The sequence below is a fragment of the Urocitellus parryii genome, chromosome X (genome assembly GCF_045843805.1).
Source record: "Urocitellus parryii isolate mUroPar1 chromosome X, mUroPar1.hap1, whole genome shotgun sequence".
Lineage (NCBI taxonomy): Eukaryota > Metazoa > Chordata > Mammalia > Rodentia > Sciuridae > Urocitellus > Urocitellus parryii.
In genome coordinates, this window is record NC_135547.1 from 111690375 (window position 1) to 111695723 (window position 5349).

Here is a 5349-nt window from a genome sequence, read left to right on the forward strand (position 1 = left end):
ATAGACAGTCCATGCTGGAAGACTACCCCAGGGATCTCCACTTTGTTCCACTCATGGGGTGGAGGTACAGTTCTTAGTACACTATGTCACCTGTGGACCCCACATTTCCTGGTCTCAGGTTCAGTCTCCAAACTTGATCTCTCCTGTCTTTCCCTTATGAATTCCTGGCCAGGTGCATCTCTCCCAGACTGTCCTGCAAGCATCCAGGTTTGAGAGAGAGGGGGAGAGCTGGGTAGGATTCCATGACCAGTAGTCTCCTGTGTAAACCTCTCATCATTTTTTACTTTCTGTTTGTCATTTAGGCATGCTCTACTCTATATCATGCAGTATGGGTTTACCAGGCCTGTATTTTGGGCCAAACTATTTTTTTTTTTTTGCCAGGAATTGGCTTCCTAGCTTCTGGCACTCATGCCACAACCGCAAAATTGTCCCTTGCTCTATCCTCTATGTGCCACTGGGAAAGATGAAGTCTCTTTCCCACACGAGGATATTGTGCAGTTCCTTTCATTTTAGTTAGGCAGTGTTTTTGATCTTGAAACTCTCTACCCAGACATACCTCAGTCCTCCTAGAAATGCGGGTTCCTTTAATTCCCTTATCCTTCAACTTTGATCATAGAGGGATTTCTTCACCTGGTGCCTCTTGCCATGGCAGAAGCTGTGGCACTAATGATTTCTTCCTTATTTTATTATTTCCATCCTCCTGAGTCCCCGATCTACTTAAGTTTCTAGTATTAAATTACAGTAATGTCCCTCCCTTGTTATTGTTCATTCACCTTGCTGAGAAGCTCCTTGTCTGCTTTCTTGGTTTCACACCATGTAGTCACCAGGAAAATGACCTTCTCTATTCTACCATCTCAAAAAACCTAGAGTTTAAATTTCATGCTAGTGTTTTTGTTTGATTTATTTTTACAATGACACTGGCAATTAGCAAGCCATGGAGGTAGTATATTCTACAAATAATTGACTCAGAAATTGTGGAATCCAGGATGGTTTTACCTTTAGGATCTGAGAAAACTGGATATCCAATAAGGTATATTCAGGAAAGAGCTGAAGAATTCTTTCCTCTTCTGTTTATTTGAAATATCTTAGGGAGAATTGGTACTACTTTTTCTTTAAATATTTGGCAAAATTCAGAAGTGAAGCCATGTGATCTTTGATTTTTCTTTGATACTTTTAATTAATAATTCAGAAGTATTTATTTCACCATTGCTTTTGATTCATCTTTTTAGGTTTTCTATTTTTTCATGATTCATATTTGACAAGGTATATGTGCCTAGAAAATTTTTCATTTCTTCCAGATTGTCAAATTTGTTGGTATATTCTTGTTTAAAAGAATCTCTAATGATTGTGTTTCCATGGTATCAAGTATAATTTTTCCCATTTTCTTTCTGATGTGAGTCTTTTCTTTTTTTTCTTAGTTTATTAAGAGTTTGTCTGTTTTCTTTTCAAAGAACTACCTCATGGTTTTGTTGATCTTTTTTTACTCTCTATTTCTGTTCTGATCTTTATTTAATTTTCTAAATGGAGTGTCTGAGGAATTCCTTGGGGGAAAAGGCATCAAATATTATTATATCAAACCTTCTGAAAGAAAAAGGTTGTGACAGGACATGGCAGTATTATACCATGTTGGAAAAGCACACCCAGCTGAAAAAAACAATCTATATATTACTTTGGTCCAAAGGGGATAATGATACTTGTTTAATTTTGTCATAGACTAATAAAAATAGTTTACCAAAAGGATAAGTCATAACCATTTGCACAATATCTTTTGTTGAGAGCTTCATTAAAAGAAATAAAACAGATTATAAAATAACGAGAAAAGAGGGGATTATAAAAATACATAATAAAGCAGTTGCCTTGTAATGTTCCCAAACTTCCAATAAAGAAGGAAGGTAATATTATTTTATTTTAGACATAGAATAATGAATACCTTTATTACATTAGCTAATTCAGGAGGGAGGAGGACTCATTTTCCTTCTGGGACTTGATTTTCATTAGATAGAAGAACTCCAGCTCCTTGACCTTTAGTGCACACAGCCATTTGCTGGGCCATAGTGACCATTTTGACACAATACAGGCAAGAAGCTTGCCCTGCTAGAACTTCTCCTCCAAAAGAGTACAGAATTTTCCATCTGTTTTCCTTTCATTGTATTTCTTTTTAATTTTATTTACTAGTTTGTTTGTTTAAAATCTCTTCCTCCTCAGGAATCAGCTTGGCTGCCGTTTTGCAGCCCATGGACTGTGAATAGTCAGACCTATGCCACTCTGTTGGTATGGTGTACTGTTGATAGCATAAGGCAGTTCTTCACCAGGATTTAGGGACATGCCAGGTCATTATTGGATGTATTATAGACAACATCAATGATCCTTATTTTGTGAGTCAACACTCAGAGGCCCAGGAGAAGTTCCTCACATCCAACCTCAGGACACAGTGCTTCTTGTTGATTTATCACACATGGACTTTGTTTATGCAGCAGGGACCACTTTTCATGTTGGCAGCAGGACATCCTATCTTATACTTCTTGTGGCAGGACTTTTTCTTGTGGCACTTGTGCCAGGTGTCCTATGAAATGCCCATTGTTCAGCTCTAAATGAAAAGAGCAGAAGTTACATTTTAGAGAAACAGTTGACCATGATCTAGAATTTAAATGAATTAAATGCATTGTTCTGTTAACCCTTTTAGCCACAACTGTACATGTATTCTGACTTGTTACTTGAGTATCATTATCTGCAATGTCTTTTGTCCTTATGTATGATCTAATTTTTCTCTGTTTTATTTTCTTTTAAAAATATTTTTAGTTCTAGATGGGCATAATACTTTTATTTATTTTTATGTGGTGCTGAGGATAGAACCCAAGAGCTCTACCACCGGGCTGCAACCCTAGCCTCTCTCTGTTTTCTTAATCATACATGTCTATATTTTTATTTGTGTTTTCTTACACAGGAGCTACTATTTATGGCAATGAATTCCTGAAGGGTTTTGTGGTTCCTGCCAATTTCTAAAATCATTTATAGAAAAATGTAGAGAAATTAGAGAATTCTATAATTATTTAGAATGTAGAAAAAAAAGAAAAGAGGAGTGAGATTTTTCCCCCAACATTTTTTTTTCCTTAGGGTATTTACTTTAGAAAACTTGTAAATGTAAAACCTTTCTCTTTTAAAAGCTGAATAAACCAATTGCCAGTTTTATAACCCAGGAATGTTTCCCTTTGGATGAAGCAATTAGCCACCCCAATTACTAGGTAAATTTAGGAATAATTATGTGTGACAAATGGTGCCATCAAATCCTTTTACTTAAAGACTAGTTATCTTTTATCTTAAGGATCAGCATGTGATAGGTTGTTTGCTGGATATATAAATAAAAGGAATTTATTTCTGTTTTAGCTATCTCTTTAGCAAATTTCCTGTAATGTACATCATATTCCAGGTTAATGATTATTTGATAATAAAACTTTTTGTTCCTTTATGATAATTCGAACTTTATCTAAGTCCTATAATCTTATAAAACCAGTGAAGATTTAAAAATCCCCCTACCTTCTTTATGTTCCAGAAAAAGGCTTACTGCAGTGAAACATCCTTGCCAACCTTACTTACATAAGACTTATGGATAACTTCCTTGTTTATATTGACAAAGCTAGACACACCCTCAATATTCTGTTTCCTTTGTCTTGTACATGATTAACGGAACCACTTGGCCTTGTTGATCAGTGAAAACAAAATGTTTGTTACCAAACTTGTTAAGCTTTTCTTCTTTCTCCAGGTTCCTGAACTTTGTCTCAATATCATCAGAGCCAGCATCAAACACCTCTTGAGAATAGGTTGGTGTTGAAATAAAATATTGTGTGATCTCCTGTCAAACCACATTATACTTTCACCCCACTTCCTCACACAGCTGGATCTTTCTAGCTTTTGTTTACTCCTCTATTTAAATAATGTTTTATAGCACTGTAAGATTACTATAGTTAGAAACAATTAATTGAATATTTCCATGTAGATTATAGGGTTTTGCATGTTCCCAACATGAAGAAATGATGTATGTCTGAGGTTACCCTGATCTGATCATTGGAATGCTATACTATATCTTCTAAATATTTATAATTACTATGTGTCCAGTAAAATATAATAAAAATTTTAAAGAAGATATTTTTTGGTAACTCTTGAGATACTTGTCAATCCTATAGCCACTATGTTCTATTACAGTGTAGTCCCCTTCCCCTTATTTTAAAAGTCCCTTTCCATACCAGAAGTAATTCATTTTTTAAGGAAAACCTTCTCCTTACTGAGACTGAATTTGTTATTTGTCATATTTTATAAAGAGGAATTTTTGAGTTAGAGAATATTTTGTTTTTAATCATCTCTTTAACATAATAATGTAATCATGTAGGTGATATCTTATCACATCCCCCATAATATATTTGTTAAAAGCAAGTCACAGGACTAACCACACTTAGAGCATACAAAGACATGAACACTAAGGTAGATCTGATGGGAGTCCCATGAGATTATTAGCCAGTCTACTTTCTGTTCCCCAAAGTTTCCTCGCTTTACCTTATGCAAAATGTATTTACCTTCCTCCAATATCCCAAAAATTCTGACTCCATTACAATATCTGCTAAAAATCCAAGTCTTATCTAAATGAGGTCCAGATACAGTTCTAGCTGCAGGCTCCCAGGGTGTAGGATACTTTATTAGGCACACCAGCTGGACACACTCTCTGTATGTGGACCTGTGAAACAGAAGAGGCAAGTTATCTGTCCTATTTTGTGTGCAATATTTCATTTTATTTACATCTATTTTCTCAGTCCTTAATCTTTACTTCTGATTTCTTTTGTATTTACAGAGAAACACCTACTTGATACTGTGTTATCCTATTCTATATGATAAAATATGATGGAAGATTTCCAAATTTGATTTTTAAAAATAGCATAGTTTGTACTCTTAAACCTGATACACAGTGACAGATACATAATTAAAGTGGTGATTCATATAATTATATTCTGAATCTATTTAAATTCCTATTAAAAGGAAAAACATTAGAAATTAACTAGAAAGAAAAAAATTATGAACCAATGAGTAAAAGAATGAATTAAGAAATGCTTGAAAGAGAAAGAAAGAAAAAAAAAAGAAAAATTTTCAAGATACTACATAAAACAGGAAGGCAAAATAATAGATCTTGTGTTCTTTCCAGTCTAATACTTCACTACTTAGAATGTTGACAACTCTCTTCAATAACAAAATAAAGAAATTAGTTCAGATTCATTACAGGTGGGAGAAGTAGTTGATCATAGGTTCAGATTCATTACAGGTGGGAGAAGTAGTTGATCATAGCTCTGGAACATGTATTATCCA

General features: G+C 34.5%; 1 pseudogene; it reads right to left on the reverse strand.

The window, feature by feature from the left end:
• Positions 1-1944: 1944 nt before the first annotated feature.
• Positions 1945-2578, reverse strand: LOC144250714 (small ribosomal subunit protein eS8 pseudogene; annotated as a pseudogene).
• Between the last annotated feature and the right edge of the window lie 2771 nt (positions 2579-5349).